The sequence below is a fragment of the Akebia trifoliata genome, chromosome 15, assembly GCF_017979445.1.
Source record: "Akebia trifoliata isolate Shusen 1 chromosome 15, ASM1797944v1, whole genome shotgun sequence".
Classification (NCBI taxonomy): Eukaryota; Viridiplantae; Streptophyta; class Magnoliopsida; order Ranunculales; family Lardizabalaceae; genus Akebia; species Akebia trifoliata.
The window spans coordinates 2496649-2517283 of record NC_141389.1 but is presented as its reverse complement, the minus strand read 5'-3'; the positions used below and the strand labels follow the sequence as shown (position 1 = coordinate 2517283).

General features: G+C 34.5%; 1 pseudogene; it reads right to left on the bottom strand.

Annotated features, from left to right (window-relative positions):
• Window positions 1-12790: 12790 nt before the first annotated feature.
• LOC147383888 (calcium-dependent protein kinase 20-like) overlaps window positions 12791-20635 on the bottom strand; it is a 32308-nt pseudogene continuing 24463 nt past the window's right edge.

The following is a 20635-nucleotide window of genomic DNA, read 5'->3' as shown; positions in this document are numbered from 1 at the left end:
TTATGATAATCACATTGCCGAGGTGTGAGTCTACTTGTAAGAATTGTTTAATGACCAATCATTCAAACTAAAACCATTAACAATTTTACAAAGAGTCGTCATTTTCTAACTCGTAAATTTTCACTCGGTCTCTACTCAGCTGACATAGAAAGAGCATAGAACCATAGATCTTTTTCTTCGGGATGCACAAGGAAATGATCGATGGTTATGTGCCCTTGCCATGTCAGCCAAGTCAAACCGAGTGAAAAATTTTGAGTCAAAAAATCATTAGTGTTTTATTAATTACTTTTGAGACCTTTCATTCTTCTAAAAAAAAGAAAAATTCAAGTAATAATTCTCTTCTTCTTTTGATTTTCAATTTTTAATATTTTATCCAATTTTACTACTATTATTTTTCGTCTAAATCGAAAAATCATTGTTTGATTGAGGGAGTTGGTTGTGTTGCCTTTTATCAAAGATTATTGAAAACTATGGAAAAAAAAAATGCTAAAAATCTCCGAAGCATCGTACATTACCAATACAGTAATTTTCATTTTAATGGGGAATTGCAAGAAATTGAAAATTGAAAGTTTAACTCCTATTGAACTAGTTTTGATCAGTCCCGTCCGAGTTACCAATTGAACACCCATGAATCCATATGTAGATCCAGATAACAATTGAATCTTGATCCAACTCGGATCATACGAAGACAATATATCCAAATCCATCGAGTCGTTCTGTTGGATCGGATTGAATTTCATTTCACATTAACGACATCCCTAGATTCGAATCAGTTGGGCAATGGACATTAAACTATATACAATCCAATTTTTTTTTTTGTGGGGATATACTCCAAGGATTCAATGCCACTAAATTCAATATTGGGATGACTCTGATTTTTGGTCAAATTGCTTTAACAATATCAGACTTTTCTAGCCACATCAAATAGACATAATGGAGAGGAGAAATAAAAAATAACTTACGGACTATTTAAAAAGAAATCCCACCGTCAAGGTACTTTAAATCATGGTTTTAAAACTTAGTTTCGTGTCTCGTCTTGTCTAGGCTTGATACTGAGTCATCTTGGATGAGTTTTCAATACGTTAGAGACGTCTTGTTCAAAAAATCAAATTGAACATGAGGTATTAAATCTCATTCAAAAAAGTGACTTGCGAGTTGGTCTCGTTCAACTTCGATACCGAGTTAACTCGGGTGTTATGTCTTGGTCTCAGACGAGGTTTAAAACCATGCTTTAAATGGCGTTTCCATACTTATCTGGGCAATCAATGTACCTCTCCACGTTTTGGTGAATATTTGAGATACCTCTTATGATGACATGCCCCCATAGTAAGCAAGTTCAAAATAAATAAATGATGTTTTAAGGTGAATTTGAATGTTAAAGACAATATATTTTGTACGGTGAATGATAAAAATGCTACAACCCCTAAGGGGTGGCTTAATGTCAATTTTGAATCTAATAAAGTGATGAGAGTTTGTAGGTTGTGAGTTCGATAATCAGTATGAGTAGTATTTCCTTGGGGTCACCTGTGAGGGTACACCCTCACTTACCCAGTGTGTGTGATGAGAGGGCGTAAGTTCAAGCACCCCCATCATAAAAATAAAATAAATAAATAAAAAGGTTACTATGTTACTGATTGGGATGAAGATGCTTCCAAGACATTTTCGGAGTGAAGAAGTACTCCCCAATCTCCAAATCTAAGTCATAGACCCCAATTAATTAATTAATTAAACAGACTTTTAAAATACACCAACAGAGAACTTGGGACAACTTTGAAATTTTAAAATATTTTAAAAGAGATCTATGGGCAGAATTAGAATTTTAAAATATTTTAACAAATAACACACTTAGTTGTTTAAACAAAAATGTAGAATGTTAAAAAAATAACTACTAACAAACCCATCAATATAATAACAGCTGGCGCGGAGCTAGTAAGGAGTTGGTGGTGGGGGCTACTTTGAGACACCATATATTTTCAACTAATCACATGCCCCATTTGTCCCCACTCCCTCACCTCCCTCCAATTCCCCCTTCAATTTTTCGTTTAAGTCATATTTTCATTCGATTCTTAAGATCCTGAACCAACGTGTACTCGTGTTTCTTGGTGGTTCTGATTTCAATTTCACTTATTTTAGAATCGGAACCAACCATAATCTGAATGAAAAATATGATGGTTATTATGTCTATGATGAGAAGATCGTCCTCACCAAAAATCAGTCCATTCTAAAACTTCTAACCCCATCAACGTGGTTTACAAAAAACGGACGGTCCACGATTCTTTAACTTGTAAACTAGAGTTAGAATTTTTGGAATGAGCTGATTTTTGTTGAGGATGGTCTCTTCACCATAGAGATCATCCTTACAAAAAATCAACCCATTCCAAAACTTGTAATTCTTACTTTGAAATATGTTTGATACAATGTTTGGCTCTCTTTAGAGCCCCCGATTATATATATACATATATATACTTATTTGATTATTATTCTTCTTCTAGAGGTTATCTATAAAGAAGAAGAATAGTCAAATAAGAGTTGAAGAAACTCTGTAATTGAAATCAGCTCAAACCATTGTAGATGAATACCCGACGAAAAGATGTATCCTGATCAGTTTGGACTAGTTCAAAACTTGTCGAGTTTTAATCGAAACATTAGATTAATATCCTCTAATAATAGTTTGATCAAGTTCAGATTTGATATGAAATCTTACAGATCCCAAAACCTTGCTCCGTTTCGGTCCACGATTAAATGATGAATGGTATTAGATAAAATCTGACTCGCAAACTCAACATATATTAGTCATACATGAAAAAATAAAAAAACATAATTCCACAACGTTATAATGTCCTGTAATGTTTATATTATAATTTGAGCCAGACGTCGGTAATGTTTGAAGTGTTTGTAACCTTAAGAGTGATAAATAATAATAATAAGTTGGGATGCCAATAGCAGTTCTTGATTAAAAACCTTTAGGGTATGTTTGATTGCCTTGAATCTTGGTCCAACTTGGATCATGCTAAGACAATATATCCAAATCCATCGAGTCGTCCTGTTGGATCAGATTGAATTTCATTTCACATTAACGACATCCCTAGATTCGAATCAGTTGGGCAATGGACATTAAACTATATACAATCCAATTTTTCTTTTTTGTTGTGGGGGATATACTCCAAGGATTCAATGCCACTAAATTCAATATTGGGATGACTCTGATTTTTGTCAAGTTGCTTTAACAATATCAGACTTTTCTAGCCACTTTAAATAGACACAATGGAGAGGAGAAATAAAAAATTAACTTAGGGACTACTTAAAAAGAAATCCCTCCGTTAGGGTACTTTAAATCATGGTTTTAAAATTTGGTTTCGCGACTCGTCTTGTCCAGGCCCGATACTAAGTCGTCTCGGACGAGTTTTCGATACGTTTGAGACACCTCGTTCAAAAAATAAAAAAATTGAACATAAAGTATTAAATCTTGGTCAAAAAAGTGACTTGTGAGTTGGTCTCGTTCAACTCCAATATCGAGTTAACTTGGGCGATACGTCTTGGTTTTGAACGAGTTTTAAAACCATGTTTTAAATGGTGTTTCCATACTTATTTGGGCAATCAATGTACCCCTCCACGTTTTGGTGAATATTTGAGATACCCACTATGATGGCATGCCCCATGGTAAGCAAGTTCAAAATAAAAAATGATGTTTTAGGGTGAAATTTGAATGTTGAAGGCAATATATTTTTCCTTTTATATACTTCAACAAATTCCTCTTCCCAACTCTCTCTTTGTCATTGTAGATATAATTACCCATCAGCCACAACACGATTTGAATAACTCCCATTTCGATGCTTTTTCTCTTTCAAAGTGAAGAAGTACTCTCCTATCTCCAAATCTAATTAATTAATTAAACAAACTCTTTTAAAATACAACAAACAGAGAACATGGGACAACTTTGAAATTTTAAAATATTTTAAAAGGCATATATGGGAAGAGTTAGAATTGTAAAATATTTTAACAATTAACACACTTACTTGTTTAAAAACAATAATGTAGAATGTTAAGAAAAAAAAAACTATTAACAAACCCATCACTATAAGAACAGTCATGGGCGGAGATAGTAAGGAACTGGTGGGGCCAATTGCTTTCATAGAACTTTAAGACACCCATATATTTTCAACTAATTATATGCTCATTTGTCCTCACTCACTCACCTCTCTCCCCATTTGCTCCCACACCGTCAATTTTTCGTTGATGACGTTGTCTCTTGACCGGGCCTTCTCATATGCTAATTGAAAATGACCTAAATATCATTTTCTTCAACTTCTAATAAAAAACCTATGAATTTCTCCTTAAAACCATTCATCTTCGAGTTCTTTAACTATACAACTAACCATAGTTTGGAGTATTTAACTTCTTGAACTATTTCTTTAGCTAAGGAAACCGCATAGAGGAGAGGAGTCCTTATTTCTATGAGTTTTTCTCAGTACAAGTCCACATCATTTTATTTTATCTTTTTTGCATGGACTTGGGAGTAAACCTAGTCTCCCCTACCATATTACATTATTTAGATGAATTTTAAAGTCATATTTTTAGTGGAACAAATAATAATTAAGTTGATAATACATATAAGAAAAAAAAAATTATTATAATTATTTGAAATTTGTTTTTCATTTGATTCTTGAGATCCGGAACCAACATGTACTCGTATTTCTTGGTGGTTCTGATTTCAATTTCACTTATTTTAGAATTGGAACCAACCATAATCGGAAAAAAAATATGATGCTTATGATCTCTATGATGAGAAGGTCGTTCTCACAAAAAATCAGCCCATTCCGAAATTTCCAACCAAATCAACGTGGTTTACAAAAAATGGACGGTCCACGATTCTTTAACTTGTAAAGTAGAGTTAGAAGTTTCGGAATGAGCTGATTTTTGTTTAGGATGAACTCTTCGTCATAAAGATCACCCTTAAAAAAAATCAGCCAATTCCGAAACTTGTAATCCTTATTTTGAAATATGTTTGGTACAATGTTTGGCTCTCTTCAAGGTCTCCGATTATACATATATATTTCTTCAACTTTTATTTGATTATTCTTCTTCTTCTAGAGGTTATTTATAAAGAAGAAGAATAGTCAAATAAGAGTTGAAGAAAGTCTGTAATTGAAATCAGCTTAACCCATTGTAAATGAATTCCCGAGGAAAAGAAGATGTATCCTAATCCAAATTTGTAGAAGATAAGGCACAAATTTGTCAATTGATCAAATGGGTCTCTATTGAACCATGATCAGTTTTGGACTAGGTCAAAACTTGTGTTTTAATCAAAACATTAGATTAATATCGTATAATAATAGTTTGGTCAAGTTCAGATTTGATATGAAATCTTATAGATCCCAAAACCTTGCTCCGTTCCCAGTCCACAATTAAATGATGAATGGTATTAGATAAAATCTGACTCGCAAACTCAACATATATTAGTCATACATAAAAATATAAAAAAATAAAAAACAAAAACAAAAATAAAAAAAACGTAATTCCACAACGTTATAATGTGCTGTAATGTTTATATTATAATTTGAGCTAGACATCGGTAATGTTTGAAGGGTGTGTAGCCTTAAGAGTGATAAATAATAATAATAAGAAGTTGGGATGCCAATAGCAGTTCTTAAAAACCTTTAGGGTATGTTTGATTGCATGGAAAGTGACTTTCTATGGAATTTAAAATCCATGGAAAAATAGTTGTGAAAAATAGGTAAGGTTAGAAAGTCAAATTCCATTGTTTGATTTTACTTGGATAAAATCATGAAAAAAATATGAGAAAAAAGAAGAGGAGAAAAAGGGGGAGAGGAAGAAGAAGATGAGGAGGAGGAAGAGGGAGGGGGGATGATGTGGTAGCGATGGCGGTGGTAGTGGCGACGGTGATGGCGGAGGCGATGGCTACAGTGGCGGTGGAGGTAAATGAGGAAGAAGAAGGGAGAACGTGATGATAGTGGTGGTGGCGGAGGTAAGTGAAGAAGAAGATGATGAGGAAGATGGGGGTAAAACATGGTGGTGGTGGCGGAGGAGGTGAGAGAGAGAGAGAGAGAGAGAAGGTGGCCGGAGATGATGATGACAGAGACGGAGATGACAACAGTGACGACGATGGTGACGACGACAATGACGAGGTTAGTATAATGGTGGTGGTGGTACTATAGAAGAAGAATATATAAGTAGGGAAGAATTGGGGATGGAAAATATGGGTGGATTTCACTTTCCCACCCATATAGGTGGGAAAGTGAAATCCATGTTTTGGTGGACATTTTGATTGGGGTGGAAAATCAATTTTCATTTCCATGTGCAATCAAACATTTGAAAAATGTAATTTTCCATGGAAATTGATTTTCCACCCTGTTTTCCATGTGCAATCAAACATATTTAGGGAATGTTTGATTGCATGGAAAGTGATTTTTCTTGGAATTTGAAATTCATAAAAAAATAATGGTGGAAAATAGGTAGGGTTAGAAAATGAAATTTCATTGTTTGATTTTATTTGGATAAAATCATGGGAAAAATATCTGAAGAAGATGAAAATAAAAAGAAGAAGAAGAAGAAGAAGAAGAAGAAGAAGAAGAAGAAGAAGAAGGAGAGGAGGAGGAAAAAGAAGATGAGAGGAGAGGGAGAGGCTTAGGGCAGAGAAGGAGAAGGGGAGGACGTGGTGGTGGTAGTGGTAGTAGAGGCGAGAAAAATAGAAGGAGAAGAAGAAAAAGAGAGAGAGAGAGAGAGAGAGAGAGCGAGAGAGAGAGAGAGAGAGAGAGAGAGAGAGAGATGGTGATGATAGTGATGACGAGGTTGGTGTGGTGGTGGTGGTAAGGAAGAAAAAGATATGAGTAGGGAAGAAGAATATGATTTTTTGGGGATGGAAAATATGAGTTGATTTCGATTTCCTACCTATATGGGTGGGAAAGTGAAATCCATGTTTTGATGGACTTTTTAATTAGGGTGAAAAAATAATTTCTATGGAAAAATGTAATCAAACACATGAAAAATGTCATTTTTCATAGAAATTGATTTTCCACCATATTTTTCATGTGCAATCAAATATACCCTTAAAGTGGAAAATTTAAATTTAACAGCATTTGAGTGCAAAACAAATATGAAAAAGAGGAAAAATAATTTTCCATGATTTTGACACGAAAATTCCTTTCTCACCCCTCCCTTAAGAAAATAATTTGTCACATGACACCAAATTTGGATCTCATAAATCCCCTTATTTTTTATCTTAAAATTTGAAACTTTATCTAAACAAGGTTGTAGACACCCCATTTTTCCTTATACTGAGCCTGAGAGCATCAAAGACTTTTTGAGAAAGTATTCGACTCGAGTCGATTTTCGAATGATTGCAAGAACCAAGCAATGAGCCAACAATTTAATGGAATTTCTGCAATTTTTGGCCTGGTATGAAGGTAACTTACGAACATGCTTAATTTTTTTAGCCTGGCCATAGGTTGATCAATGGCCAAAAGAAAATTTTACACTGGCTATTGGTCACCTAAAGCCAATTCTATTGAAATCCAATGTGCACTCGAATTTGGGAAGGGTCAATTACCCTTTAACCCACCTCCTAATTCACTTTTCTTTCAAGAAAGCTTTCATTTTTTACCTTTTTATTCTTAATTCAATTTCATGACAAATCCACCACCAAGGTCTTCTTATAAACTTCTCTTTTCTTTCAACAATGACCCTTAGTCAATTTGGCCCCCACATGAGTGTAATTACTACCCTAACATCAAGTTGTTAGAACCTAATTTAGGTAATTTACACTTATGCCCCTAGGTCCATCCTCAATTCTAGGAAAGTCAATGTACTTAGACCAAGTTCTACAGGTGTTGACAATTTTGCCCAACCAATAGAATTCTTTAGAATTTGTGGGCAAAGACTAGATTACCCCTAAGTTGCTAGAGAGTTAATTGTACTAGATGACTTTAATACCCAAAGTCCTCATCAATATTTACATGCCATCTAGCCTAATTATCTAGGATTTAACCCAAAGCTACAGACCTAAGACTCTTTTACCTTCTTCAAAGAAGTTTCTAGAAATTAGGACCTTTTACAATCCTACCATCTTGATTATCATGATTAGTGAGACCTTAGGTGAGTGAAAGATCATTAAGTCCAAGGAGAGTAGAGGTCATTTGATCTTCCAATGATGGTTTTGTTGAGAATACTGAGAACTCTATGATTTGAGATAATTTTATTTCCAAGGGTCTTCCAAACTCCTATAAATAGGATCCCTATTTAAGGCAGAAATGAGAGGAAAAAGAAGAATCTAAATTTCTGTCCAACTAAGAAGAAGAAAAAAAGAGTTCAAATTTCCTTCCAAACAAGAGGACCTCAAAAGTGATTTAAAATTCTGTCCAAATTCTCTCAAATCTCTCCAAGCCTTCTCATTATCTCAAAACCTCTTTAAAATTCAAAGAAGCTCAAACCAAGGAGAGGAAAGAAGAAATAGAGAAGAAGAAAGAGAGAAAAAGAAGAAAACCAAGGTGGGGTTGAACCCCTTTCTCTCATTTCCTATCTACCTCTTCTTTTCCATTCAAACTATTGTATATCTATGCTTTATTGCTTATGATAATGTAGATTTTAAGTTTGTCTTGTGAGGCTTAGAGGTAGAGAGTAAGACTTCCTAGAGGCAATCTCCTCCAATTAGTCCTCAATAAGATCTCAAGAGCATTAGAGTAGTTTTTTTTTTATAACAAATTTTAAATTCTTAGAATAACTATTTTATTTTCATTGCAATTTAACTTCCTAGAATAAAACTTTGTTTCATTTCCTATATCAATGGCTTAAGGGCTAGAGGTTGTTTATAAAGAAGAAGAATAGTCAACTAAGGCACAAATTGAAATTAGCTCAATCCATTGTCAAAGAATGCCCGAGGGAAAGAAGATGTATCCTAATTCAAATTTGTAGAAGATAAGGCACAAATTGCTCAACTAATCAAATGGGTCTATATTGAACCATGGTCAGTTTGGACTAAATCAAAACTTGTCGAGTTTTAATCAAAACATTAGATTAATATCCTATAATAATAGTTTGGTCAAGTTCAGATTTGATATGAAATCTTATAGATCCCAAAACCTTGCTCAGTACCAGGTCCACAATTAAATGATGAATGATATTAGATAAAATCAGATTTGCAAACTCAACTAAAAAAAAAAAAAAAAAAACGTAATTCCACAATGTTATACTGTTTATATTATAATTTGAGCCAGACATTGGTAATGTTTGAAGGGTGTATAACTTTAAGAGTGATAAATAATAATAAGAAGTTGGGATGCCAATAACAGTTCTTGATAAAAACCTTTAGGGTGGAAAATTTTAAATTTAACAGTATTTGAGTGCAAAACAAATATAAAAAAATGAAAAAAATAATTTTCCATGATTTTGAAGTGGAAATTCTTTTCTCACTGCTCTCCTAAGAAAATAATTTGTCACATGACACCAAATTTGGATCTCATAAATCCCCTTATTTTTTACATTAAAACTTGAAACTTTATCTAAACAAGGTAATTTTGGTAAAATACTAATAAAATTAGAATCATCGGCCTCTAATCATGGTAGTTAGTTTTCAAAACTACAAAGTCATTTATTTTATTATATAATTTAATCATGATGTTAAATTACAAATAAATAGTTTTGACACATGTACATTTTCTCATATTACCTTCTAATTTAATAATTTTTAAAAAAGAAACACTTTCCGTACTAAGTAACATTTCAAATCTTACAAAGGCTGTTGAGTTCAAATAGATTACCAAACTGGCAATCCAACACCATATCGCTCTCTAGATTTCATGTCAAAACTCATATTTGAAAGATGAAAAAAGAAAAAAAAAGTTGTACTTGATTCAAGGTTTTGAAAATGGATGGCTATCGAACTCCCAACGAACTCAAAATTTAATGTTGAAAAATAAATTTTTTATTATCTTTAACTTTTTTGAAGCTCATATGTATATAGGGCAGCGTTCGGTAGACAAAATTGTAAACAACATTTTAAACAAAATTTTGTCTTATATGACTAAAAAGTCTTGGACTGGGCAGACTTTTTCTGAGAATGATCTATATGATATAGAGATCATCGTCACAAAAAATCAGCCCATTCCGAAACTTCTAAGCTCATGAAAAGTTTTTACAAACTAACAGTAAAACATTAACGGTTCACGATTTTTCAACTTATAAATTAGGTTAGAAATTTCAAAATAGGCTGATTTTTAGTGAGGATGATTTTCTTACCGTAGAGATCATCCTCACAAAACATTGGGCCATTCAAAAACTTGTAGCCCAAATAAGACAGAACATTTTGTTTAGAACTTTGTCTCTCGAAATATATACATATATAAATTTATATGTTTGACGGGTAAATTTATAGAGTTTTGTCTTCTACATCCTTGTGGGATCGGATTATATTTTTGGATGCCACAAGGTGAACTCAATGACCCTTGTGAGATTTAAAATCTTACCAAGTTTGTAAGGCTAAAATTACTAAAAATGAAATCTAAACAAAAAAAAAAACCTTTCTAAATGGGCCTATAGCCATACAAATTATCGAGAAAGTTGATTAAAATTAAAAAAAAATCGAAGTTGGCCTTACATAAATACGGGCCATTGATTAGAGAATGCCTATTATGATTTAGGTTTGAATTTTCGTAGATAAATCCCACAATGTAAATAAAATCGAGTGATCGACATATTAAGTATTAGACCCTACACCCAAATAAATGAGTTAGAATTATCAAAAATCAATTGAATCCTTAAAATTGGATTTGGACAAATTTAACCTTTAAACCAACTAATCAAATCTTTTAAGTCAAAGTTATAATTGGAAAGGTAAATTACCTTAAGTTTATAAATACCAAAGTCTCCCTCATTTGCAAGGAACTAGGTTCACTTTCTCTCAAAAAACAAAAGTTTTCTCTGAATAAGTTTTCAAGCTCTTTTCCAAAGTCAAAGTAAAGTTCTTCATGAGAGACTTGGAGTCCGATTAAAGAGAAGATCAAGTCTAAAGCCTTTCTCCGGAAACCAGAAAAGAAATCATTCTCAGTTGATCAAGCGAGAAGTCCAGAAAAAATAAAGCTAAACATACGTTACCGTCTTTATTTTTGTATTTGACTGTTAATCAGAGAACTATATTAAGATTTGTATATCCATTTTTATCAAATTAATATAATATCATATACAATCTTTTTACACATATCTCAAGGTAGATCTATGAAATTTATTGTCGATGAATTCAATTAAAATGAAAGAATACAAACAAATTGTACGTTTGATTTTTCATAACGTGCTCAAATAGACGAAAAAGTGCCTTGGTCAAAACAGAGAAGATTACAATCTCACCTTATGCTTAGTTACTTTAAAAAAATAGATAAATGTTAATTATCTTTAAAATTAATTTTTTTCTAATCCCTTATTATTAGTTAAAATAAAATATAAAGATGAATTTTACTACAATTATTTTTCTTCTAAATTGAAAAAGCATTATTTGATTGAGGGAGTTGGTTGTGTTGCCTTCTATCAAAGATTATTGAAAACTATAGAAAAAAAAATGCTAAAAAATCTCCAACGCATCGCACATAGTGTGAGACGATTTTGATTAGAACATTGAGTACAACACGTGCCACAATCACTAAAATTTGATAAATTCCTTAATCTCATTTTGTTTTTTTAATCATTTGCATCCTTCATAATTTAGATGAGGGTTACTATTGCCACACCAACTTTTACTAATGTTACACTAACATCTTTCCTTTATAGTCCAAAATGGCCTTGCAGTAAAGAAACATGAGTAGGGATGCAAATGGGTTGGGCTGGGATGTGCAACAAAACCCAAACCAAGCCCGACCTGCAACCCACCCAATCGGATTCAGTCTAGGGCTTTGCTCGGTCGACTTGGGACAATGACTACTAGGGCCTATTTTTGAAAATATATATCGAAAAGTCCCCTTTTATAGAATATGGTATGTAAGTTTTTAATTTCATAATATAAAGTAAGTAAAAATAGTTTAAATATTTAAATAAGAAATTGAAAAAGGGTAATTTGGTATTTTTTAAAAATTACTTCGAAAGCACTTAGACTAAATTTGAATAAAGTGAGTACTAGATGATCCATATTCTTTATGAGAGAATTTTTTGGTACATATTTTCAAAAACACAAGTCCTTATCGTCATTGTCCCTAATTTTGTGGGCGATTTATCAAAAATGTGTGATGAAAATTAAAAATTACTATATTGGCACACTAAGTGTGAGTCAGTAATTTTAGTTTTCATTTTCGGAATTAAACTGTTCTATAAACTCGTATAAGAACATGGCCCATTATGAGTTGATTTAACTAATTTTAGAAGTGGTTATGTTATTTTAGAGGAAATTTTAGCTAAATTCAACAAAAGTAAAACTTTTTTAAAACCAAAATTGGTGGTTTTTAAATAAAGCGGAACTAATCCAACAAACACAAAGTAGGATAAATCTTTGATCAAAAGGGGGTGTAAACCAAATTGAAATATTTACAATCACAATCAAAACCTCCCCAATCTTAGACTCTTTCTTTTGCAATCTCTCTTAAAACAAATAAAGATATAAACATTCAGACACACATTTGACATCCTCACCCAATCCTACTAATTTTCCAGAAAAAAAAAAAAAAACTAAATTAGTAGTCCCAAACAAGAAAAACGAAAGAAGGAAGAAGAAATAATTTTGCAATACCAACAAAAATAAAGGAATTTTTTTTCACAATTAGTTTTCCATTTTTTTTTTTCCGTGTTTCACCTAACCCTATATGTTTACTTGCAAAGATCCATCCTTCATTTACTTCAAGCTGAGACTATTGAATCGTTCTTGTGAATATTGCCTTGACGCTTTCCTCCAATCCGTTCCCGCTTTCATCATTGCGGTAAACTCCTCGTAGGTTATACACCCATCCTGCAAATTGCGGGAATGGGCTCATTATATATGTTACGATGATATACTCTTACGCTCGATATCGGGGACAATTGAACTATACATCACGTTGTCCTCACCATAGGAATCAAAATTGGAAAATTAATCCGACATAACAAACCACGTGAAAAGTTGGGCTAAAATAACGGTTGAATTGGACAATCAAAATTGTTCAACTCTATGTCAACTTTTCATGAGGTTAGAAATGTCTAGGTAATTGATTTAGAAAGTTCTTATTACTCTACCAACTTTTGCTAACACCACCCTAAGATGTGTGCTAATTCTTTGGTGACTTACATCGAGAATTACGAATTGCCACACCAACTTTCTATGTGAAATTCTTTGGTGATTTACATAGGAATTGGTGTGGCATTAGTAAAAGTTGGCGTGGCAATAGCAGCTCTCTTTACATATGAATTGGGGTGGCATTAGTAGAAGTTGGTGTGGCAATAAAATCTCTCTTGATTTATAGTCAAGATGATCTTCATTGTATGGAAACCTTATGTACAGTTCGATTGTCCAACATGATCTCCATAATCACCTCACAAACAAGAGATAAAAGATAACACTAATCTTGTCTGTGTCCACATCGTAGAAATAACATTGATGATGTCCTCATTGTTCGGGTCCAGATATCTCATCACATAGTTTATCAATTTCTATGTACCCGCTTTCATTTCTATCAAAGAATTCAAAGACTTTGTGAAGGTGAATGTAAGGGAAAATAATTGCGCCGTAATCTAAGCAGTGCACATGTCCAAATTGATTAAGTGCTACCATGCGTAGGTTAGCATATGAGTGTTGCCCTTCAAGCAACTAGGTCAAAGCAGAGATCTCCCTAGCCTGGTTTGAGGGGCAACACAATATTAAGTGAAACCAGGCTAGTCGAGCAGGGTAGACCTGGTTATAGAATAATTGTAAGTATGATATGCGCATGTCAATCCCAAAGATCTCGAAGGAGATCTTTGCAGAATAGTACGATCAATTCAAAAGATTCTTGTTTGGTAAACAACCTCACATAGTCAGGGGATATCATAGGATTACTACCCGGAAAGGGAAAAACCCTAATTCGCTGCTAGGGATTGTAAATAGCATAGTAAATACTAATGGGGATATCTTTTTTGGGGGGATCAGAGGTCTAACCAGTTTTCTTAGATTATTCATCCGCTTTTATAATTTGAGCATCAGAGTGATTTTGGCAGGTATCACATCGTTGCGAGGAGGGAGGTGATTGGAGAGACTTCGGATCAGTGAGGCAGATTCCATTAGAGTCATCTACCAGATTTTGACTACACAGTGATCATCATTATTGCCGATCTTTTAAGATGAATTGCAATCGCAACGAACTCTCCATAATCCAGAGTTCTATTCCCATCTATGTCAGCATGAAAAAGGCAACACTTATTACTTCACTATAAACAAATAGGTTCATTGGTTTAATAAAAAAAAAGAGCTACTACGGGCACTCCCAATTTTACTTATTACAACCCAATTTCTTAAATTATTTATCGTACCCAAATTAAAGATTAAGAAACACTCTTCAAACATTGCAAAGGTTTGGCTCAAACTATAATCTCAACATTATAACACTCGTTCAAACATTTTCAGTAGTTGTTTACAATTATGATTAGGCTCATATAAAATCCTAAACCCAAAATATAGAAATCTAGCCAAAAAAATGAGAGAGTTTCTATTGGCACCCCAACTTTTACTTATTCTCAACCATTTACTTATTTTCTTAATTTTAATTGGGGTGTAATAAGTAAAAGTTGGGGTGCCAGTGGCAACTCTCTTTAAAAATACCAACAAAGGTCTTAAATTGCATGTTCATTGTCCTTGAAAGCCGTCGTAGCAAGTAATTTAAAAAACATATTAAATATCATTGATAACATATTCATCAGTAAAGATGCTTAATTAAAAAGAATAAGATTTAGAAAATGACTGCAACTTGGGCGGGCAAAACCCGAACCCGCTGGGTTGAATCCGACTTTGGGTCATGTCTGGGCATAGTTAGCTTGGGTTCAACATTGAGTTTGGGCAAAAAAAAAAAAAAAAAAATGCCTGACTCAAATCGGGTTCGGTGTGGGCACAGGTATTAGCCGACCCGATTTACCCGAACTCGAACTTAATATGATTATAATTTAAAAATATTTCTTATCTTGATTTCTTTCACACCCATAATTCATATTTCAATATGTATGTTTTTGTTTATCTATGTGTCAAAATTAATGTATGATTATTTTCATTAGATAAATAATTGCATTGTTTTCAGTGTAATTCTATATTGTCATACAAATATTATAACTTTAAATGTTTTTTATTTTCTTGAAAATTGCGATTATTAATAGAAAATGATTATTTTAGTTAATCTTAAATTTGCTTATAATTTTATGTATATAAACTTTTGAAACACATTTTTAGGAAACATAATTGTAAATTATAAGTTCTTTTACACACCACTTATCTTTATATAAACGCTTTCTTTTTTTTTGTTGTAACAAAGGGAGAGTCCCATTAACACTCTCAAGTAAGCGTGATAGACTAATCTCCCTTAGGAGCCCCGCATGACATACAAGTTTTAAGGGGACGAACCCAAACCCATTTAAGTGCCCCACAAGGTGGTGGGCAAGGGATTCAAAGACAAGATCTGGGGAGCACACCTAGTCTTACCATCAAGCCCCACCCTGGTTGATTTATATAAACCCTTATTAATACTAAATTACCTAGCATTCATGAGGAATGAATTAAACCGAAAATCCAACTTGGCTAGGGTTCCAATTGAACATTTCATGCCCGAGGTCGGGGGGGGGGGGCAAGAACAGTCATATGCTCTCAAGCTACTAAAATGAGATAAAAAAGCCAGTAAGTAGAAGGAGGGGGAAAGAAAAGAGAGTTTCTATTAACACACCAACTCTTACTTATAACACACGAATTTTATATGTCAACAACCATTTAATTTCAGAAGGATTAGTGTGTTGTTAGTAAAAGTTGGTGTGCCAATACAAACTCTAAAAAAAAACTTTTTTTTGTTGAGTATAAAATGTTCCTTACAGCTTCCATAAACATCCGAACATCGGCATCAGGGATCTGATGGCCGATCTTATGCAGTCCAACTTTCAGCTCTCCAACGGTGATCTTACCATTACAGTTATGTCCATCATTTCGAACGTCTCCTTTATGCCCGCAACTTCCTCTTGTGACAAATGCTCAGTGATAACCTGCTGAAGTAAAATACAAAATCCTTTTTAAAGGCAACATCCAACAAAACCCAATTGGGCCACACAAAAAGCTATTTGGTAGACCAAGCAGAAGCCATCAGATTCTTTGTATCTTTACCCTTAAAGCTCTCTTTTTGAACTTGTTCATCACGCAGAATTGTTTGAGCCTTGCTTTCACTGTTTCGCCTACCCTGTGTGTGTGTGTGTGTGTGTTATGGGAGGGCGTAAGTTCAAACACTCCCCGTCATAAAAATAAAATAAATAATTAAAATTTTTACTATGTTACTGGTTGGGATGAAGATGCTCCCAAGACGTTTTCGGAGCTGCCCAGGCCTTCATCAATGATGTATCTTGGGAATAGTACAGGGGAGAAAAGAGGCCAGACATTTCCGGAGTTGCCATAGATGCACATCCCAAGCATATCCCTTGCCATAGATGTATCTTGGAATAGTACAGGGTTGTCGCTGAAGATTTCAGGAAAATTATAATCATAATTTGGCAAAACATTATCCAACTTCTGGGAATTGTACAGAGGAGGAAAGAGGGGTGGAACCTGGACAACGTTTCTGGAGCTTCCTGAGCCGTCATCAACCCACATCCCTGCACATCAACTCACGGGTTGTCGTTGATGTTTTCGGGGAAATTATAATCAGAATTTGGCAAAACAACGTTTCTGGAGCTGCCCGGGCCTTCATCGATCCACATCCCCTGCACATCAACCAACGGGGGGTTGTCGCTGATGTTTTCGGGCAAAACATTATTGAACTCTTGGGAATTGTACAGGGGAGGAAAGATGGGTGGTTCCTGGATGACATTTTCGGAGCTGCCCAGGCCTTCATCGACAGTGTATCTTGAATCACAACCTATCCCCAGAAAATAATTATCAACACGTGGGAATAGTCTGGGGTAGAAAACAGGCCATTCGTTTTCGGAGTAACCATAGATGCACATCCCTTGCACATCAACCAACGGGTTGTCGCTGAAGATTTCGGGAAAATTATAATCATAATTTGGCAAAACATTATCCAACTCTTGGGAATTGTACAGGGGAGGAAAGAGGGATGCTCCCCAGATGTTTCTGGAGCTGCCCGAGCCTTCATCGACCCACATTCCCTGTACATCAACTGATGGGTTGTTGCTGATGTTTTCGGGAAAATTATAATCAGAATTTGGCAAAACATTATCCAACTCTTGGGAATTGTACAGGAGAGGAAAGAGGGATGCTCCCCAGATGTTTCTGGAGCTGCCCGAGCCTTCATCGACCCACATTCCCTGTACATCAACTGATGGGTTGTTGCTGATGTTTTCGGGAAAATTATAAGCAGAATTTGGCAAACCAACATTTTTGGAGCTGCCCGGGCCTTCATCGACCACATCCCCTGCACATCAACCAACGGGGGGTTGTCGCTGATGTTTTTGGGCAAAACATTATTGAACTCTTTGGATTGTACAGGAGAGGTGGTCCCTGGATGACATTTTCGGAGCTGCCCAGGCCTTCATCCACCATAAAACTAGCTTTGACGACAGGGATCTCTTCATTAATTGATGATGGAGTATGTTTTTTTGATTTAGATTTGCTCTTGCGAATCTTACATATCACCCAGTCCTCCTCCAACTGCCCTTCCTAAAATATAAAAACAAAATTAAGAATGAAAGAAGCAATTAAGATTTTGTGTTCTATATAATATATAATTAATCTCATCATCATCATGAATTAATTACCTACTCAGATGAATAAAAAAGAATTAATATAGAGAGCAATGGTTAGTAATTACCTCCTTCTTGTCAATTAGTTCGTATTCATCCATCCACCAGTGGCTTTCATTTTTTCCTTTTATGTACTTCAACAAATTCTTCTTCCCAACTCTCCCTTTGTCATTGTAGATATAATTACCTATTCTCCTACTGCTCCAATACCCATCAGCCACAACACGATTTGAATAACTCCCATTTGGATGCTTTTTCTCTCTCAAAGTGAAGAAGTACTCTCCTATCTCCAAATCTAATTCATAGACATAGTTAACACACTTACTTGTTTAAAAACAATAATAACTACTAACAAACCCATCAATATAAGAACATACCAGAAAGCTGCTCAGGGTTGAGTTTGTAGATATTCTTTACAGGGATAATATCACAAGGTAACGTGCAATTTAAGATTTTTGGACGGAGATAATCGACTACCAACTCTTTCTCGGTTGGAACAAATCTGAAACCAGTAGGTATTTGAATTGTCATGTCTGATTGAAGATAGAGAAAGAAAATTCTCACAAAATCGGATGTTCAATTGGGATGATGAAGAACAAATTCGAGTATTTAACTTCTTGAACTACTTCTTTAGCTAAGGAAACCGCATAGAGGAGAGGAGTCCTTATTTCTTCAATGTTGTTTTCCATGGTATGTAAAGTTTTTTTTTTTTTTTGACTGAGCGAGCACCACCAGTTGCCCTTGTCAACACAGTCAACGGTGGATTCTTTTTATTTGAAAAATCATTGTTTGATTGAGGGAGTTGGTTGTGTAGCCTTCTATCAAAGATTATTAAAAACTATGGAAAAAAAAATGCTAAAAATCTCCGAAGCATTGCACATTGTGTGAGGAGACGATTGTGATTAGAATATTGAGTACAACATGTGCCGCCATCACTAAAATTCGATAAATTTCCTTAATCACATTTTGTTTATCATTTGAGTTTTAGTAATTTAGATGACGGTTACTGTGGAGGGTATTTCTCGGAGCGATTGAAACGTGGTAATTTTAGAAAGTCGTGACCGATTCTCCAAGTCGAGAGGAGAATACACCGAGCTACATCAAAACCAACCTTCGCAGCACTCTATAAGAGTAGGTAGGAGGCCTATGAAACCTGTCAAATCAGATGTGACAACCCCTATATATATATGGATGGCGTTATTACGACCCCATTACGACTCATCGTTTGTCTTATATAGGCAAAAATGTTTGGAATAGGCTGATTTTTTGTGAGAATGATCTCTGTGACGAGGGGATCATTCTGGCAACCCATTCCAAAACTTCTAACCCCATCAAAATTGATTTACAAAAATTGGACGGTCTAAAATTTTTCAACTTGTAAACATATATATATATATATATATATATAGGGTTGGGTTCCGTAGACCCCCATTACGACCCCCATTGCGACACACCATTTTGTCTTATATGGGAAAAAATATTTGGAATGGGCTGATTTTTTGTGATGATGACCTCTATGGTGAGGAGATCATCCTTGCCAAAAATCAGCTCATTATGAAACTTCTAGCCCTATGTTTACAAGTTGAAAAATTTGAGACCGTCCAATTTTTGTAAATCAATTTTGATGGGGCTAGAAGTTTTGGAATGGGATGATTTACTGCTAGGATGATCCCCTCATCACAGAGATCACCCTCACAAAAATCAGCCTATTCCAAACATTTTTGCCCATATAAGACAAACGGTGAGTCGAATGGGGGTCGTAATAACGCCAGCCATATATATATATATGGGTTGGGTTCTGTAGACCCTCATTACGACTCACCGTTTTGTTTTATATGAGCAAAAATGTTTGGAATGGGCTGATTTTTTGTGATGATGATCTCTATGGTGAGGAGATCATCCTTGCCAAAAATCAGCTCATTATGAAACTTCTAGCCCCATGTTTACAAGTAGAAAAATTTTAGATCGTCCAATTTTTGTAAATCAATTTTGATGGGGTTAGAAGTTTTGGAATGGGATGATTTTTTGCCGGGATGATCCCCTCATCACAGAGATCATTCTTACAAAAAATCAGCCCATTCCAAACATTTTTACCCATATAAGACAAACGGTGAGTCGTAATGGGGGTCGTAGGAACGCCATTCTATATATATATATATGGGTCAGGATCAAGGGCCATATGAAAAAACATATGTAAAAACAATGTAACATTTATAAAATTTCAAAATATAGGTTAGAAGTTTCGGATTGAGCTGATTTTTGTGAGGATGATCTCTATGATGAGAAGATCATCATAGAGAATGTGGACCGTCGATTTTTGCCAATTTTTTTTAATAATTTGTAAATCACTTTTGATGGATGTAGAAGTTTTTGATTGAGCTGATATTTTGTGAGGATGATCTTCTCATCATAGTGACCATCCTCGCAAAAAATCAGCTTAATCCAAAACCTCTAACCCATATTTTGAAAAACCATTGTTTTTTCATATGTTTTTACATATGGCCCTTGAACCGCCCCATATATATATATTCAACTCTTATTTGACTAATCTTAAAGAAACTCTGCAATTGAAATCAGCTAAATCCACTGTAGATGAATGCCTGAGGAAAAGAAGATGCATCCTAATCCAAATTTGTAGAAGATAAGGCACCAATTGCTCATCTGATCAAATGGGTCTCTATTCCACCATGATCAGTTTGGACTAAATCAAAATTTGTCGAGTTTTAATTGAAACATTAGATTAATATCCTATAAT